A 20141-nucleotide genomic window follows, 5' to 3' on the forward strand; every position below is an offset into this window, starting at 1 on the left:
CGCAGAGAGAACTTGAAGTTGGCTGTCAGGTAAGAAAAGACACAGATCTTACTGGTAGTGACCCATGACCTGGAGGGGGTTTTTCAGGGAGACAGACACAATTTGTGTTGAATCCAGCTCTGAAACTGGGTTCTTCTTAGGTTTTGTTTCATTTGGTATTTTGTCTAGCTGAGGATTCCACACCATTAAGTGAAACTAGCTTTTCTCCCATATTTCAGGCTAGATAACTTGTGAGATTACAGAAATAGTTTTCATTACTTAGCCATTACAGTTTTTTGACAGCTTGTCTTTTGGGTGGCACATCAGTCATGTTGTCGGCCAGGCCACTGAGTCTCCAGAAGTGTGCCTGCTCCTGCAACTTTCGTTCTGCCTGGTCAATGGATAGCATGCTGCCCAATGAAGAGTTAACGTTTAAAGTCGGAGTAGAAGTCTTCCTCTAAGTTGGACTCAGCCTCTGTAGCACCAGGACCGGCTGGTGTGGTATTATGTTCACTGCTTATGCTGAAAGGAGGAGCTGGTGGGCAGGCACACCCTCTGGCTCCAGGTGCGGAGACAGCAAACACGGAAGTCAGAGTGCACGGGAGTCTAAGGCCCAGTGAAACCTGAAGTGAGTGCCATGGACATGTTAACATACCGGGCCAAACAGAGAATGGCAGCGTGGTGGCGGATACCCCGGGATAGGTAGGTCCGGTGGAAGGTCTGCTCTCCTTGAACTCTTGCTTTCTCAGGGAGGGTCTGCTTGGGCCTGACTAGGTCCTGAAGTAGAGGACCCAGTGGTGGAAATGGCAGGTCTTCCTTTCAACTCACCACCTCCAATACTTCTTTGAGACTTTAGAGGATGGACCGCGAGAAGCCAAGTGTCCCTCAGACTCATTCTGGTGATTAAGTGTCCTTCTGAAGGCTGTGTGCCACTGAGGTTTGATGCACCTGGGCCAGAGCAACGGGGCAGCCAGGAACTAAGCAGCCATGGTAAGTGGTGGTGAGCAGTGGTAGAAAGAGAAAGATTGTGAGGTAGAGAGTATCGTTCTATATGATTTGAGTGATATTCAAAAGCACTTGACATGCTTCGCTGACAATGCTTTTGGCTACCTGAGAAGATTTTAGAGCAATGATAATTATATTTTCCTGGATTGGTAATACGTTAAAAAAAATTTTTAAACCTATTCTGATTGTGGAGGTAATGTGGGACTATGCCTAAATTCTCAAGTTTAGTGATAGTTCTTTTGATTTGTCTGTTGCTGCCTACCACATTACTCAGAAGCTTGGTGGCTTAAGGTAACATTCATTTGATTTGCTCTCAGTTGTGTGAGTGAGGAATTCAGCCAGGGCTCAGCTGGGTGGTGCTTGTTTCACGTGGCATCAACCGAGATCGTCACTCGACTGCTGCACCTAAAGACTGAGCTGGCTTGGAAGGCCCAAGGAGGCTTCCCCACATGGTTCTCTCTCTCCATAGGACCTCGCAGTGCGGTGGGCTCAGGGTGGCTGGGCTTCTTACGTCAGTGCCGGCTTCCGATAGGGAGATATTCTAAAGGACAGAGGTGGAGGCGGGGTCTCTTAAGGCCCAGCCTTGGGTGTTACATGCTCTCCCATCGATCACATTCTGTTGGTCACAGGGCAGCCAGTGGGAGGCGTGGCAGAGGGTTTGTAACTGTCTTTACCACGAAGTGGTGGGGTGTGTAGGTCTGCTTCTGCGGAAGAATCCCCCGGAGTCGGACACTGGCGTGAGATTGCTATTGCTGGGCTTTTGTTGCAGGGTAAAGGTTAACATTTTATTATTGCCTGTTTACTCTTCATTCGTTAGAGAATATTTAAATGATTACCGTGGTTCAGCAAATTTTACCAGTTTGATCATGTTAAATAAAATAAAGATCATTCAAAATGCACTTAGGTCTTTCATGGAATTGCTCTTTGTTCAAGTGAGTTTATGAAAATTCTTACAGTAATTATACTTCGTTTACTTGTCACTTTAGGTGCAAACACTGAAATGCTTTCCGTGTCTTGCTAATCCCTCTGACCTTTCGTTTTTATCTGATCGTATTGTCCCCACACTGGAGATGTGGAAACTGGGATAAGAGTTTGAAATCATGTTTTTATCACCAAAGAGTCAAATGTAGAATTCAGCTTGCCCTAGCTCTCTTTCTAAATTTTTAAGTCAGTGGTTTACAACCTGATTTTGGGTTACACTGTGGCATCTTGACATTTCAGAAAATATGTGATATTCTTTTAGTTACTCCATTTAGTTGAAATGATTTTAGTTCACATATTTAAAAAATGAGGGCTTCGTGTTGAGGCATATGTCTCCGTAGGCATCCCGCTGAGTGTCGTGTTGTTTGTATGTATAGCGGTTCACTCGCACCTACACATATATACCTGTTTTCAGATTACGAAGACTGAGGATTTCAAGTTTAGAAGAATAGGAGTCACTGAATAGAGACTTCGCTTTTCTAGTTCTAAAATACAAAAGATTTTGATAAATGCTCTAAAATTGGCTTAAGCCTTTGCAATTAAAATTGGTTTAATTTCCAGTTTCCACTGGTTTAATGGAAATTAAAGTTATTTCATTTATGTTATTGCCGTGGTTGAGATTAGATCATCTCAATGTTCTGAATAATTTGGGGAGTCACAGTTACACTAGTGGTCATTGGGCTTCTCTCTCCTCCCCGCCTCCATCCCTTTCTTCCTTCTCTCCCTTCTCTCCTCCTCCCAATTTTTAGGGGTGGTTTGGTTTTCTCTTGAGTGTGTTGCTTGCATGAAATGGTTGTCGGCAGGGGACACAGAGAAGCTCTGGTGATGGCCGTACCGTTGAGGGTGTGCCTCTGTTCCTACGTGTCACTCTAGTGAGGACTGCGTTCTACTGACTGTGTCCTCCGTCTGCACTGCTTATATTCTTGTTCTGGAGTGAAGGTGGGAGTATAAAACGAGGGACATTACTGATGTGTGTTCCATCACACGAGTATGCGAAGCTTCATGTAAAAATTGAGTGGAAGTTAAGTAGCAGGATATTAACATTTTATGTCCATGACTTTAAACCTTTTGAAGTGAAAGGTGATGTAGAACCTGCTGTTATGATATTTCTTTTTATCTTAGCCTATAAGATCTCCATTATTCGAATGAGCTCTGCTAATGAAAGAGATCATGAAAGAATAATTTTCTGTGACGCTCTGCCGTGTCATGCAGGACCCAGTTGCCATGGTTGAGAGGTGGCTGGCACTCTGGGGCAGGAGTCTGAGGCAGTGTCTTTGACCTAATGAATACCACAGTCGACTCTGTTTTAAATGTATGTGTAATCAATCTGGTTCATGGCATCTTCTGGATTCTGTCATACTAGTCAAAGTTGATCTGCAATCTGTCATCTCTGTTATCTTGAAATGGGGGTGTACAGTCAGAACTACCTGTGGACCCCGTATCTAGAGAGCCCCCTTCAGTAGGGTTCTATCTGATTCTAATGCACAGTCTGGTGAAGAGCCAGAATTAGCAACTATTACAGATTTGATCACACTGAAACCAAGAGTATTAAAGGCAGTCTTAAAGGCTATGAGAAATCTACAGAAAGATAAATTTAGTTTAGTTTTGAAAATATGCCACTATAGCATGTTTCAGAGAGTTTCTGTTTCTGTGATATATAGCACATTATTTATCAAGTTGAAATGCCAGAGACGGGAAAATACTTCGATATATACTCACTTCAGAAGGAAAAGATAAGCTAAATGACTCTGGTATAACTGATCTCAACTTACAGGTTTTGGCCAACTTTGTTTAGCGTAGTAGCCCCAAGACAGACAGCACAGGCGATTTCTGTTTTTGACTTCAGTAATTGAGAACACTGACAGGTACATTATTTTATCCAAGATTTCTTTTAGACTGGAAACAATGATGTGAGAATGCTTATGGTTATTTGGATATTAAGAAAGGGGGACTTCTTATGTTGCTTTTCCCGCCACTGTTTATTGCTTGTATGAGTTTTCTAAGTATATATTAATTTATGTTTTTTTTAACGGAGGGGAAACTCTAGTTCTTTTTTTTTTTTAACATCTTCATATAAAAGGAATTTAAGAAGTTGTTTTAACCTCGAGGGCGTTAAGACAAAATGTAAGCCAAGAACAGCGTAGAGCAGCTTCAGGTCCCGTGGAAGAATGTTCAGTGTGAACGCGAGTGCTGGGGAAGACCACAGAAGGAAGAGGTCGGGATGGGTTGCAGTGGCTGAGTGCGGGGGCAGAGTAGGGCTTGGCACATTCTCACATGGTTGCTGTTGAATACGTCATGTGAATGGTGTTAGGTGAAGCTGAGAGGATGGAGGCTTTTCGGTTGGTTTGTTTTCTTAGAAAGTGGTAACCGAAAAATAAGACTGAATAATTTTGGGTGACAGGGAGATCTTCGAGTGAGAGATCAAGAAGTTTGGACTCCCCGCTTCAAGCAGTAGGCTGTTACTTTTCTTTGTTCTGATGATAGAAAACGTCAGGCGTGTTCAGGAACACATGGACACGCATACCGGAGCCCGTGTGCTCATCATCCAGCTTCACCGGTCTCAGGGAGTAGGGATTCATGGCCATGCTGTTGCATTTCTAGCCGTATCATCTTCCCTTCCCCTTATTTTGAAAATAATTCTAGTGATTATCTGTATTCCAATATGAGTCTCTAAAAGATAAGGACTCTTTAAAAACACAACTGCACCGAAAAACATAATTTCCTTATTATCAAATATCCAGTCAGCGTTAACATTTCCAGTGGTCTCAAATGTCAAAATTGTATAATTTTTACATTTTGTTTGAAGAGGATCCGAATGAGGTTTAAATATTGTAGTTTGATTGGTAAGTTTCTGAAGATCCTTTTAATCTGTAAGGTTCTCTCCATCTCTCTCTCTCTCTCTCTCTTTTTTCTTTACCTCTTGAAATTTATTTATTGAAGAAACCAGATCATTTGTTCTGTAGAACTTCCCACATCCTGGCTTTTGTTGCTGGCTTCCTCATGCTATCATTTGCTATTTATTAATGTTCTATAACTTGGGTGTAGAGGCTTAGTCAGATTTAAGTTGAGTCTTGGGGGCATGACTGCTTCACACACAATGGTGGTTATTGTGCTTTTCTGATAGAGGAGTAAAGTGGTGAAAGTAATATGTTAGGATGATTTATCTGGCAGCAGTGTGCAGAATGAAGTGGTGGAGAAGGAAGTGGATGGAGAGGTAACAATAAGTCAAGTTCAATCAGTTCAAGAGGCAGCGGCTAGACTAGGGCAGGGACAGTGAAAAGGAAGAGAACAGAGACTTTTGAAGAAGAGTGAATTTTTGAGACCTTTTAACATTGACTAAGAGATGGAGAGCCGTAGGTCCGAGTGAAGGTTTGAACCTGGGGGGGTTGGCAATGAGGCTCAGGAAGACGGTGCTTTGTGCCTCTTAAACTTGAGGTATTGGCAGAATAGCCCCGTGGAGTTGTGTTATGAGCAGCTAGAGAGGCTAGGAGAGAGGATAGGACAGGAGACAGAAATTTGGGGATCGCGTCTCTGTCTGGGGACGATAGCTGAAGCCGCACCAGCGGGCCGACTCCCCAACTCTGAAGCTCGTGAGAGTGAAAAGGAGGCGAGGACTATTTTCCTTCCGTAGCGCATCAGCTCCGTCAGCTGTCCGTTGTTGCTACGGGGAGTGCGGTACACTGTCCAACCTAGAGGTTGGAGTTTCTTGTAGCGAAGCCACATTTGGCCTCTCTTTGTTTGCTTCTGAATTTTCATATCCTGTGTGGGATGAACAGCAGGACCTGAACAGCAGGACCCAAATGCTGTTCGGGTCCAGGCTGGTGGCTTTCAGAAGCCTGCGGCTCATAGGGGGTTCGGACAGACGGCCTGAGGAGGAAGCAGAGGCCTGCGCGGGCAAGTCTGGGTGGCAGCCTGTGAGGAAGCGAAGCGGCAGGGCAAGCAGGACAGAAGGTATACTGGGCCGGCCCGGAGGAAAAGACCTTGGAGTTGAGATGATTGGATGCTTACTTCTCTCTTAACCTCTGTATCAGCCCACATTAGCCAGCCTGACCTGTGTCCGCACTGAGCGCTGGTTAGTGAGGGTGGGCACCAAAAGGTTCTCGATATCCTCTCCTGTTTGTTTGCTCTTACATCCATCAGAACTCCAGGCAGTGCCACAAAAATTGTCTGTACTCTTAAAAAAAGTTCTTGCTGACTTGAAGGATCTTAAGAAAATGTATTATTCAGAGATCTACAACATCATATTTATCTACTTGTAATATATACTGTTGCCTAGTTGTAGAAGATTGGACAAAATAAATGTTTGCTTTCAAACTACACGTTTAATACAATCAAGTGTTGGAAAAAGGTGATGGGCACTTCTTCAGAATTCAGAATAGTTTAAATTTTGTTTACCCTCCACAGGGTTATGTAGCAAATTTTATAGCAGTCAAAAATGAACCATTTTTTTTCTTTTTTAAATAATTCTGGGTTTTCCAAAAGTACTTGTTGGTGTTGCCAAAAAGTTGTGCCACAGTGCTGAGTGGCATGGACCTTTCTAGGTACCCGCAAGTTTTGAAGGATTTTGAGAATCTAAAGTGAACAACGACAGTGAAATTCACCACTTTAGAATCGATTCCATCTAAGAAAGATAAGGGCTGCCGCCAAGTGAACACACAGCAGATGACGAACGCTCAGCACGCGGTAGCCAGCCTCACGGGGGTGATAAATGACAGCACATTAGATATGTGTTAGCGACGCCAGCAGCGTGATATGGCAACGAGAAAGGCCAGCGCTATTTTTGGCTGTGTTGCACAAAACAGCATCTCGGCACGGAGCTGGGGCTGATCGTCGCTATCTCCCCAGCTCTGGTGAGGCGGCATCTGGGGTGTTGCCTGAGGGCTGGACACTTGTGCCCGGGAATGACAGACAGCCGGTGGGAGCCCCAAGCAGAGCATCTGTAGCGATTAAGGACTTCAGATGAGGCAAGCGTGGGTGCTTTTTGGAAAAGCTGGCCTGTTTAGGAATGAGCACAGAAAGCAAAGAGATGTTAACCTTTTCAAAGATAGGGTGGCACTGAGGAAGTAACGCCACTGCAAAGTTAGTCACTCAGGAGAGTTGCGACTCCTCAGCAGTTGGCGCTGGTCTGGTAATGAGCCCTTGAGAGGGGCTACTCCAGCATTTTTACAGATCGCAGCTACTCACAAAGGGGCTCCAAAGCAATGAAGCAAATGCTTATTGTGAACTATGTTTCTGTTTGCTCGTTTTTTCTTTTCCTTTTCTTACTGTTGAATTCATTGGGGTGACATTGGTTCATGAGATTATATAACTTTCAAGTGTACATTTCTGTGATACGTGATCTGTATGTTGCATTGTGTGCCCGCCACCCAAAGTCGAATCTTCTTCTGTCACCAGGTGTTTGGACCCCTGTACCCTTTACTATCCCGCCCCCACCTTCTGCCCCCTAGTAACTGCCGCACTGTTGTCTGTGACTGTGAGTTTCAGTTTTATACCCTACATGTGAGTGAAATCATATGGTTCTTAGCTTTTTCTGACTGACTTGTCCCGAGTTGAAACACTTGTCCCAAGTGTTTCACTTAGCATGATATTCTCAAAGTCCATCCCTGTTGTTGTAAATGGCAGTATTTCATCCTTTCTTATGGCTGAGGAGTATTCCCCTGTATATATGGACCACATGGGCTTTATACACTCCTCTATCGAAGGTCACTTTGGCTCTCTCCATGATGTAGCCACCGTGGCTAATGCTGCAGTGAACATGGGGGTGCATTTGTCTTTGCAAATAAGTGTTTTCAAAATTTTCAGGTGGATACCTAGAGGAGGGGTTGCTGAGTCACATGGTAACTCTATTCTTAATTTTTGAGGAACTTTCATACTGTTTTCCATACTGGCTATACCAGTTTACATTCCCACCCACAGTGGATGAGGGTTCCTTTTTCTCCACAACCTCTCCAGTACTAGTTACTACCTGTCTTGTTGACAATAGACATGCTAACAGGTGTGAGGTGGTATCTCATTGTAGTTTTCATTTCATTTCCCTCATAGCTCCTGAAGCTGAGCATCTTTTCATATGTCTGTTGCCTGTTTATATGTCTTCTTGGGAGAAGTGTCTGTTCAGGTCCTTTGCCCATTTTTTAATTGAATTGTTTGGTATTGAGTTATATGAGCTCTTTGTATATTTTGGGTATTAACCCCTCGTCAGAGCTGTGATTTGCAAAAATCTTCTCCCATTTGGTTGGTTGCCTTTTTATGTTGGTGGTGGTTTCTTTTGCTGTGCAGAAGCTTTTTAGTTTGATATAGTCCCATTCATTTATCTTTGCCTTTACTCCCCTCGCCTTTAGGGTCAAATTCACAAACTCTTCTCTAAGTCCATCATTTTAGTCCTGTTTTTTTCTATGTAATTTATTGTTTCAGATCTTATATTTAGATCTTCGATCTATTTTGAATTAATTTTTGTACTTGAGTATAAACTGTAGTCTAGTTTCATTCTTTTTTGCACGTGGCTTTCCAGTTCTCCCAGCACCATTTATGGAAGAGGCTTTCCTTCCTCCATGGTATTTTTTGACTCCTTTGTCAAAAAGTACTTGCCCATGTATATGTGGTTCTTTAAAAAATATATTTATTTTTAGAGAAAGGGAAAGGGAGGGAGAGAGGGAGAGAAACATCAATGTGAGAAAGAAACCTCATCTGGTTGCCTGAGCCTCACCACCGGTCAGGGCTACATGTGGTTTTATGTAAGGCTCTGCATTCTGTCCCATTGGTCTGTGTGTTTGTTTTTCTGCCAATACCATGCTGTTTGGATTATCATTGATCTGTAGTATAATTTGAAGTCAGGCAGAATATTATCTCTGGCTTCATTATTTTTTCTCAGGATTGCTTTTGCTGTTTGGTGTCTTGTGGTTCCATATGAATCTGATGATTTTTTTGTTTTATTTATTTTAAAATTGTCATTGGTCAACTAGGTTTTTATCAAGGGATCAACAAGTATGGCAGTGCCTGCCATACTGGGGAAAGGAATGCAAAATAATGCTCGATAATGTAGGGCATGTGCTTTTGATTGGAAATTCAAAGCAAATGTTAAATTTGGAAACAATGGGTTTAGGCCTTACAGTAATTTTCAAAAATTCAAATATGAAATTAAGGAATTATTTACTTTCCACACTACTATAGGTGAGCACAGCAGGAAGAAATTAAATGCAGAATATAAACTGAATGTAAGGGAATATTCCTACAGTGAGAACTATTGCATCATAGGGTAGTCCCATAGGAAAATGGAGTTGACTTTCACTGGGCATTTGATCCTGACAGAATCGAACGTGTATCAGTGGGAAAATAGACTGGATATCCCCGTAGGATTTTTCATCTCTTTCTTCTCTGATTCTGGACTCCTGTTGATGATCTGTTCACCTGCTGTGATCAGAAAGAAATGGCCTCTCTTGTTTTTCTACTCCCAGGCACATTTGAGATGCTCTGCTGATTGATACAGACTAAAGAGGAACTTCATTGCCCTGAGTTGACCTGGCTCCACCCCCCACCCCGATTTTATAGGATTACTGCCCTCTGTCTGGAATGTGGCACCAGCAGGGTCAGTGGGGTCCCTTACTGACGGCGAGTAGATTTGACAGAGTGGGCTGGCGTGTCTGGGGTCAGGGTTTTCTCCAGAGGCACATAGTAACCCAGCAGGGCTGCAAACGGCCTTTCTGGGGTGCTTTGGGGATCGAAGGGCTGCAGGGGATAATGCCCACCTTACTGTTTTCCCCCTCCCAAATTTTACTTTAAGACAAAAGGGTATTCAGCAGGCCAGGTGACCGTAGACTTTGCCTGTGTCCAGTTGGGGTAATCTCTTGTTCCCGGGTGGGGCCGCTGAAGAAAAGTTTGACTCCTTATGGCGTGATAATGCCGTGTGGTCCAGTCTTCGTGGTAGCATCACTGTATAGTCAAAGAAGTAAGTTGAAAAAGCAGACTACATTTTAGGCCATTACACATGGTCTGTGTTTCCCTGTAACAAACTGCTTTGTGGGATAAGATTGTTCAAGTACCTTCACAATTTAGACAAAGCTTATTTCTCCACACTTAGTTTTACTTTTTTCATGTAGAAATGCCACGTTTCAGTTAAACCAGTCTCACACCAGTACTTTTGTCTACGCTGTGCATCTTTCCCGCCGCCTTTGCCCTGTCCCGAATGCCTTCTCGGACGTGCTCCGATCTGCTCTCTCTCATCTCATCCGTGAAGCGTTCACTGATCATTTTCTTTCAAGAATACATTGTGCTTTTTGTTGCTCATTTGACATATCTCACATTTTTCTTCCTCTGCAGAATCTACATCTTCCCTTTTCATTCAGATGAAGGTCCTCTGGAGGACCGTTTCTTACTCGTCTTTACATTTCTCACAGTGCTTCTGCACTTAAGATTTTGATGCATTGTGGACTAATCTTTAAACCCTCTAAAAGAAAGGGCTGTTATTTATTCATTGTGGTTCCCTCACCCCAGATTCACACAGCTGCTTATGTACAGGATGCACCTAATGAATGTTTCCTGAGTGAATGAGTAGTAGATGCCCAAAGCATGTCTATTGATTGGTTGATTTAAGACAGAATTTTGCATGCCTTGTAAACACGATGAACTTCGTAGATTTACAAGTCATGCGGCAGAGGAATCATAATACTGTGAGGGTTTGCTGGCTCCCAGGAGACCAGTTCCTTCTGCCTTCTTTTATACCGGATGGCAGTTCAATCATCCCAGGCTTCCCGGTGGCCAGGCAGATCAGCTCCGGGTTCCAGATAAGGGGCATGAAAAAGTGTCGGCGAGAGGAGCCATTAATTATTGGGTCCATCACGGCATTGCTCCTAGATAACCCGTGCTCACCCACTGCCATCATTCTTATTGTAGGTGTGACGGTGGGTTCGGGAGAGTGGTGAGAAGTTTGAAAGTAGATTAGCATACAACTGTCCAAAATGACTTCTTGGGGGAAAAAAAAGAGGCTTTACATTTTGACTTTTCATTTTTATTTTCTTCTCCTTCTTAAAAGAGGTTTTCTTCCTATCCTGCTACAGGTGAACTATATTTACTTTAAATTAAATCCTCATCTTTTAGAACTGCCTTTTGTGTGTAATTACCTTTTTAAAAAATTTCTTTTTTTAACTTTATTTTTCTTGTTGACACTATTACAGATGTGTGCCCCCCCCCCCCCCCCCCCGCTTTGCCCGCCTCACCCAGCCCTGCCCTCCCCTCTGACAAGCACCACATTGTTGTCCCTGTCCATGGTTTATACATACCATATTTTCAGGACTATAAGGCACACTGGACCATAAGATGCACCTAGGTTTTAGAAGTGGAAAATAGGAAAAAATTTTGGAAGCAAAAAATGTGGTAAAGTATTTAATAATGTAAATGACATAGGCTGCCACCCCCACCACACACAGCGATCCAGGTCAGCTACATTTGGACTATAAGACACACCCCCATTTTCCTCCCAAATGGGTAGGAGTACATCTTATAGTCCGAAAAATACGGTATATGTTCTTTGGCTAATCCCTTCACCTTCTTTCATCCAGTTCCCCCTCCCCCTCCCCTCTGCAGGTTTGTTATTGGTTCCCCATTCCTCTCCCTTTCACTCATACCAGCACCTTCTATAACCTGCTAGCTTTAGGAAAGATAACATATTTTTGTTTAGTGTACAGGCCATTTTATCCTATGGGCTTACTGCGACTGGGCGGTGTGGAGGTGTGTCCCGTGAGCACAGTTTGTAAAGTCCCGTGGGCCTCTGCGAGATGAGGTGCTATGGAAGTGCAGGGATTTTTGACAACTCTCAGTCTGCGGGTGCAGAAAGAGCCATGCAGACGTCATTGATGATTCTTTTGCATAATCAAAGAATTTAAAGAGTCATATTAATTTTCAGCTCCATTAGAGATGCAAGAATCAAAAAAGATATTTGCCAAATGGAAAGGGACTAAACTTGTTAGAGGAAAGAAATTTTAATTTCAGGCTTCAAGAGAATGTTACAAATGGAGCATAAAAGATACCACCTGAAGTGCCTGACGGTGTCTAAAGTGCCTGACGGTGTCCTTTTTAGAGACCAGCAAAGTTCCGGGGTGGGGGAGAACAACAAGACGTGGAATAAAAATTGTAATGGAGTCAGTTTACGATGGTGAATTACTTCTGAGGGCCTCGAACTGAGGAGGCCCGGCTAGTCTGTGCTAATTAGTGTGACCTTGCCTCTGTCACCAAGTCTTTCTATTACTGTTGGGAGTCAGACTGCAGTACTTTTGCCTTTTTTCTTACCTAGTAGCAATGGGGGTAAAGGGGAAAATTCCTAAAGTGAAATAGAGACATTTACAGGGCTCACTTTAAAGAAAGTATGCATTTTTAATATAAAATACTTAGAATTTTCCTCTACATTCATATAAACACCATTTCAGTGTGTATGAAGATCTGTTGTTCTAATCAGAGGACTAGAGAGCTGGGAGGGTGCATGCAGTAATGGCCATGCCCTTTTCTTTAAAATAAAAAACCTGGACACAGCTAGGAGAGCTTGGGAAAACCTGCATCTTTTATATCTTTCTTCGCCCATGGCCAGCTGGGGTCGGAGAGGGTATGAGCAGTTCACAATACTGAAGGAGCAAGCAGGTAGGGCCCCGGAACTGTGGTTGGTATGAAGGCCCTGAGGTTGTTCATGTTTAGGCCCTGCGTGACTCTGGAGGCAGAGAGTCGTCCTGCTCAAGTAAAAAAATTATGTATGTTGCACACACACAGTATTTAGAAAGGGAAAAACCATCTGTTCATTTTGCCTACATTTCTGTGGGGATTTAATCTGACGTGAATCACTTGAGATTTGTAAAGAATAAACCTGTGCTAACATTTTATGGGAAAGAGTGCCAGGAGTGGGTGGGGTGCGGGGGGAGACGCAACCAAAACTTTCTCTTCAGGGATTGTTTAGCTCCCAACTCGGCAGAAGCTTTTTTTTTTCTTTATTGCATATGTACACGGCAAAGATTGTTTTTTTAAAAAATGTTAGCCTTTCCTGCCTTTTTCTGGAAGTGTCATTTCTTTGTTTTATCATGAAAATTCTTCAGTGTATATGTTGATATCCAGAATGATGTTAATTTTTAATTTATTGATTAGAGGAACGGGGAGGGAGGGAAGAGGGGGGAGACAGAGAGAGGGCAAGAGAGAAAGGAAGGAAGAAAAACAAACATCAACCTACTGCTCCACCCACCAACATGTGCCCCAACAGGGGATTGAACCCACAACCCCAGCATGTGCGGATGGCATTCTAACCAACTGTGCTACCTGGCCAAGAAGTCGTTCTGTGCTATCTAGAATGACCTTAGACAGGCTGGTGGTTCGCAATATAGTCTCCAGACGAACATCATCAGCATCACTTGGGAACTAGTTGGAAGTGCAAATTCTTGGCCTCTATCCCAGACTTGCCGAGTGAGAAGCTCTTAGAATGGGCTCTATAGTCTGTGTTGAACATTCTCCTCTGGTTATTCAGATGTTCAGGAGAGCCATGAAATTAAATACCAGGAAACAGTGGTATTACTTTTAAGAAACTTCAACACTCATCCTCACTTATGCTAATGACCGTGACCTGGGCCTAGCCTTAAATACATTCTTTCCTCCGAGCCTCACAGCACTTCAGAGAGCTCGGTGTTACTGTGCCCGTGCTCCGGTGATGGCACCATGTCCAAGCTCATGATTTGGATGTGGTTGAGCCAGGCTTCGAGTCCTGGTCTGATTTCAATATTTATTGTCTTTATGATTTTAAGTGGCTGTTCTTGTGACTTTTACAACTAAGTATGTCATCGTCAGGAAGGTACCCAAGAGGTATGTTACATGGCAGGTCGGGTCCCAAGAGCAAACCAGAGTACAAACCTAGAACTCAATCCTAGCCCCAGCTCTGCCTTTATTCCCTCTTACCATTTATCCAACCTAATGTCTCTCTGAACAGGTTTCTTCCTGGGAGGCTTGGTTCTTTACCTCTTTTAAAGCGAGGCTTTCACTTGCAACTGGAAACGTTAGCATAGTGGGGCGACTTTATCGAGGTCATCATTTCCTTTGGACTGGAAGAGCTGTAGTTGCTTCTGTTGGTATAGGTGTTTAAGACTGAGACTTTGCTGCCGTCCTGTTCCGAAGAGCCAAGAAATACAAACTGATGAAAATGCTGAGGTTCACGTTTGCCTTCACTTTATTTAGGAGCCCATTTGCAACCCTGAGGTATTTCTTTGACTGGTATCTTTTCTGTGTGTCACTACAATCTCAGTGTTATCCATCTCAAGCCTTGATTCATATGCCTTTGAACTGGCTTGGCTCTGCTGCACACAGCTGATGTAGGCATCTCACCTAGGCCCGCATGCACCCTCTGGTTTGCGGTGGTGGCTTTTTCTCTGTCTGCCACCTACAGCTGCAGTCTCTTTGGCCGACTTAATTAGTTCTTTGCCCATGAAGACTATTTCTTTGTTTGTTTTTTTCCCTGTCAATTAGTACTGTGTCTTAGTATGTGTTCAGTAATTTCAAAAATAATATTTTGAGGCTACCTTATCTTGCTATCCTTTACTATTATTTTTAAGCCTGTCTTCTCTGTCTTTTACTGACCTTTCAGTGTTCATAAGTCACCCTGTTCCCTCGAAGCATCAGTACTTGCCATCCCCTGTTGCACATGCACCGCTCTCTTCTCTCTAAACGTATTCTCTCCATTAATAATTCAAAAATGTGGCTAGCCTTTACTCAGCATTTATCACATGCCACTATACTTAGTACTTTACTCATCATCCCATTTAATCCCCCTATTGATAATGCCATTAGTACTTTTACCTACAGGTGATAAAAGTGAGATTGCAGGAGGTTAAGTGAGTTGCCCCAGCTGTTAAGTGGCGAGGCCAATGTTCAAACTCAGTTTTTTCTAATTGCAGTTAGACACTTCACCCCTAAGATGTATTGTCTCCATTGTTTCCAAAATTTATATAAACCTTTATGGCTTTGTCTGCTTTCCTTTATTATGATGGTATCTTACTCATGCATTAGGCTTAATGTTGTCATCTGGAAAAAAACAACAACAACAACCAAACAGAAAACACATGTAGGGACTACTAGGCTGCCCCTCCAGGCCGGAACTCCTGCACATAAAGTCTAGGGAGTGTTCTAGTAGAGAGACCTGAATGTCAGAAGGCGCCACGATGAGCTGCAGCCTCCCGTGTGGAGATTTATTTCACGTTGCTCAGGCAGTCTGCACACTAGCTCATACTTCAGCTTGGGTTCCTCTTTCAGTAGGTTCTAAGGACAGGGTAAGGGTGCACACCTGGACAGCACGTGGTGTTGTACCAGCATTTCCCCAGTTCAGCTGTGTTCTCCTGTGTTACAGACGGGACTTTCCTGACTTTGTACACTTGTGTGTTGGCCCTTTTCATTGTTGCACCCTCGCTCCCCGCATTTGCGTTTTCAGTGGGTTGAACTTTTGTCGTAGACTAGAGCACAGGGGGACCAGATCCTTACTTGAATAACTTTCCCTTTCCAGATATTCCCAGGTAACCCTTCCCTTCTTTAAGCGAAGTTTACACAGGGAGCTAAAAGCAGAACAAGAGTGTTGCCTTTCTGTGGTCCTCCTTTGTTTATTTCAGTAAGTTCCACCCTCTCAACTCAAGCTCCAAGGCCCAGAGAGAACTGGGTTTGCCTTCCGTTCCTTTCACTGTGAGCCTAACTCAGCGCCTTGACTTCCGTTTTCTCTAAGTGGAGTTATTTACATTTGTTCCAGAGGATGACCTGTGGTGTAATTAGTATCTCTAAACTGATTAGAGGATGCAAAGCAGTATTTAAGTGCTTATTATTTTTAAATTATATTTATAAAGGTTAAAATATCGATAACTCTCATTTTCATCATCATTTAGAATTTGCACACCATTTACATTTCCAGAGTGCTTTATTCATGTAAATTAGTTGATCCTCCTGGCATTTCTGTAAATTATGTCGGTATTATCCTCTGAAATGTTGCTGTTTTTTAGTTGTTAGTTACTATTTTTATTTCAGCCAAACTACACCTTGTTAAAAGGGTGAAAGTGATTAATAGCTTTTAAACCACTAAAGGTAAACATTTAAATTTTTTTTAATTTGTATTAATTTTAGAGAGGAATGGAGAAAGAGAGGGGTGGATTTGTTTCCCACTTATTGATGCATTAATTGGTTGACACCTGTATGTCCCTGACTGGGGATCGAACCTACAACCTTGGCATATTGAGACCATGTTGCCGTCAACTGAGCTACCTGGTCAGATCGGTAAACATTCTTAAATACCCTTGAGGGTAACTAGGTGCTTGGAACCACTGACATGTGTTCCAGGCCAATATATTAGAATTAATTTATTTCCTTTGTACTGTTTACTTAGGTTTTCCTCTTCCCCTCCGCCTTCACCTTTCCCACTTACCCTCCTCCATCTGTTGATTTTGTATTTTTACATGTATAAAATGCATATACAACATAAGTGTATGAGTGTGTTTTCCATATATTTAAAAAAATTAAACATAGCCACATAGTCAACACCCAGGTCAAGAATTAGCACATTACTAGGGTCTCTGAAGCTCCCGTCACTTATTTGTTGAGTTCATTTAAGTACAACATCCTGCCTTACAGACTAGAGATGTAGAGCTCTGTAAGTTTCGAACTATGGCCGTGATGAGTATTTATGCTGAGATGTTGCTTCCGTTACCTTACTCACTTTTGTACATTTCAGAAGTGTCATCCCACCGGGTTTAAGTGGCATCTAATAGTCACAGGAAGAGATGCATCGTGAGTGGTGTAGACATGATACAGCATCACAGGAGTGAGGCTGGGCCCTGTTAGAAAAGCTTCTGGAGGTGGGTTTAGAGTGGGGCTGCCCCTTGGGGTAGAGAGGTTGGACAGAAGAGGAGGATTGAGTTAAGAAAAAAAGAGGAAGGTACAGGTGGCATATGTTCTAAGCAGGGGAAATAGAGATGTCTTACATGTGGCACGTTCTGGTGACAGGCAGTATCCCACTTTGTTCAGAGGAGACGGTTCCTGTGAGGGCATAGTCACCGTCCACGTTTGAGAGGTAGGTAGGAGCTAGATTTTGAAGATCCTGGATGACAGCTGAGGATTCACAGTAAATGGACACACACTGAGTACCACCTGTGTGTTTAGCATAATGCTCAGTGCTTTTATATGGACGAGTTTGCAGTGAAGACGGGGGCCGTGGGTACAGAGGTTAGTGGCACTGAAGGCATAAGCAGCCTGGAGACAGAAGGAGAGACGGAGGCAGGAAAAGCAGTGAGAGGCCTGTATGGTTGGTTACACATAGATGATGAGACCTCGGATTGGGCTTGGTCCTACCATTTGTAAATCCTGCTAGTCGAAGACCCTGGACCTAGAGGATAGAGACTTCAGATTTTCTTGATTATCTTACATATGCTCTTACATTACTAATGCAAGAGTTTATAATAATATAATGAATATTTAGTTGGTAGATACTTATGAGTCACCTACCATAGACCTATCTATATTCGGCCCCTCTGCCCACTTGGAATTTGTTCATTTGAGTGCAACCATGCAGTATTTCCCACTGTGTATAACCAGTTTGGGAGTCTCCCTGGTGACTGAAGACTGTGGTTTGACAGTGCTCTCTCCAGTTTTTTCTTAGGAAGTTTTGCCTTTTTTTAAATAGAAGCATGCTAATGTCAGAATGTAGTTTATAGTTTCACACTTTTTCATTTCTTCATTTCATTATTTTAGGAATAAAAGAGATCTCTTTGAGGATTTACTCTTTCCCTCTTTCAATTTTAGTACTTGTTGGCCATAACAGCTCTCAAAAGCTTGTCTCGGGCCCTGCTCCCCTCCCAGCGCCCCTCTGAGAGGTCTTGCTCCTCTGTTTTATGTTACCAGGTGATCAGCTAGATGATGAGAGGGTGAATATAACAATAGATGGGGTATGGAGATTGGAGATAGTGTGTTTATGTGTTGGAGAAATAAGAAGGAAAGACGGAAGAGGAGATGCAGGGATTGAAACATACACAGAGTGAAACTGACAGAGAAAAGGAGAAGGTGTGAGACTTCTGAAGGAGCTGCCTGTTGCCATAGGTTCAGTTTAAGTCAGTTTCTGAAACGCTTAACCAAGTTGTTCAGGAAGCAGTAAAAGTCATAAAAAATGTGTTTCAAGTTTTCTTTTAACCAACTGGGAAAGTTGCCATGGTTTTTAGTACTGCACTGGGGCGTGCCTGAGAGTCCCGGTTGCCCTCACTGGTGGCACACAGCGCTGTGCCGGGGTGCCGGAGTGCCGGAGTGCCAGAGTGCCGGGGTGCCGGGGTGCTTTACGGGGCAGTCTGAAGACGTGGAGCCTGTGGTGGTGGCTGGGCTCCTAATACCAGCCCAAACTCAGGGGAGGTCTCTGCTTTCTCCTCTCTCCTTAAACCAACGGTTTAACCCCTCGGTGACTGTAGTTGTCCTCAAGTGCAGTTTGTCTTAACATGGACAGTGTTGTATGTTTTTTAACAATTACAGGATAAATCATCAGTCTGGATCTGTTTTGTTGAAGATTTTTAAAATGACTAAAGATAGTACACAGTATACACAGTGATTTTTCCCTGACTCGTTTTTTGCCTAAATTTTGACACATGTTTAGCTTATTCAACCTTTTGATTTATTCCCGAATGCATTATTTTAGTAACTGTTATGTTTATTTTTGAGGTAGAATATTAATTAACTTGTTTTAAGGCAAATCACTATTCACACACGCATTAGCTGCGCCTCCACTAAGAACTAAGTGTGTAGGTAACACACTTTCACCTGACAAGGGGAGGTGGGCAGAAAATTAGCTAATGAAATAGTTGTTCACACCGGAATATAATTAGGGGCTTTGCAAGGCCCTTTGGGAAACTAGAAAACCAGGGATGCGCTCTGAGCATGGTTATCTTTGGCTCTACGAAATACATGTGTAGTGAAAATCAATTTTATTCTTCTGGAAAGTATTTAAACGTAGAACAAATCGTAATTACATTAGTTTTGCTTAAGTGTCTGGCCCGCTGAACACAGGAGGTCCTGACGTCACTTTCTGACCCCTGGTACTTGCCATGAAGTACTGTGAAGTACTGCTTTGTAGGCTGCGCAATGGGGAGGCCCTTGTGTTACTCCTGCGGGCTGGCATGGGGGCAGAAGTGCTGGCGTGTTCACTTTAGCTGTGGGAGGTGAGTTGCGGACAAAGCCCCTGGTTCAGTGCTTCTCACGTTTTGATTTGCGTGAATCACCTGTTGATCTTAAAATGCAGACTTTTGTCTTCAGTCCTTCTGGGGTGGAGACACATAATTTGCATTTCTAACAAGCTGCCAGGTGATTCCAGTGCTGTTTAGATGACAGACAGTTTGAGTAGCAAGACGCTGTTCTTTCTTTCATCAAGGGGACAGATCTCTTTATTCACAGGACACACACGTATGTGTGTGTGCCGCTCTCGGGCATTCCTCATCTTGAGGAATTGGCGAGTGTTCGGCGCCTTTAAAAGGCTGTGGTCTCTACTGTTGGCTCTTTTTTTTTTTTTAAAGATTATTTATTTATTATTTATTTATTTTTAGAGAGGGAAGGGGGAGAGAGAGAGAGAGAGAGAGAGAGAGAGAGAGAGAGAGAGAGGGAGGGAGGGAGGGAGGGAGGGAGAGGGAGAGAGGGAGAGAGAAACTTCAATGTGCGGTTGCTGGGGGTCATGGCCTGCAACCCAGGCATATGCCCTGACTGGGAATCGAACCTGCAACACTTTGGTTTGCAGCCCGCACTCAATCCACTAAGCTATGCCAGCCAGGGCTCTACTGTTGGCTCTTGAGTGTCCTTTCCTCCTGATGGCTGTGAGCCCGCTATGTCCGTGGAAGGACGGCTGGCAGGCCGTTGCGTGTGATCCAGGACTCGAACTCTGAACCTCTCTGGGTTGTCGGTTAGTCGGAATGAATTTGTCCTGTTCTAGTGGTTGGCCGTTAGAGCGATGCCATTATTTATCGAGGCCTGCGCCTTTGCTTAGTAACTGAGTACTGGGCACTAAGCCAGCTGTGCTCTCCACCTAGTGACTTCGGAATATTACTGTTCCACATGCTTCATGTCAAAAACATCCCACATCTCAATCGGTAACATCTGACAGTTTCATCACTTAACATTTCTAAACTCCTCTGATTTCTCTCCCTTATGTAAGGCTGCAGCTT

The 20141-nt window shown here is 43.4% G+C and overlaps 1 protein-coding gene and 1 long non-coding RNA gene across 4 annotated transcripts in view; both read left to right on the forward strand.

Annotated features, from left to right (window-relative positions):
• EXOC4 (exocyst complex component 4) overlaps nucleotides 1-20141 on the forward strand; it is a 676926-nt gene that overhangs the window by 105470 nt on the left and 551315 nt on the right. The gene's annotated exons all lie outside the window — the stretch shown is intronic.
• On the forward strand, nucleotides 1626-10514 carry LOC118497184. Its single transcript, XR_004899721.1, has 3 exons — nucleotides 1626-3235; nucleotides 5165-5167; nucleotides 10503-10514. It is a non-coding gene; the product is annotated as an uncharacterized LOC118497184 (long non-coding RNA).

Source organism: Phyllostomus discolor, chromosome 10 (assembly GCF_004126475.2).
Source record: "Phyllostomus discolor isolate MPI-MPIP mPhyDis1 chromosome 10, mPhyDis1.pri.v3, whole genome shotgun sequence".
Lineage (NCBI taxonomy): Eukaryota > Metazoa > Chordata > Mammalia > Chiroptera > Phyllostomidae > Phyllostomus > Phyllostomus discolor.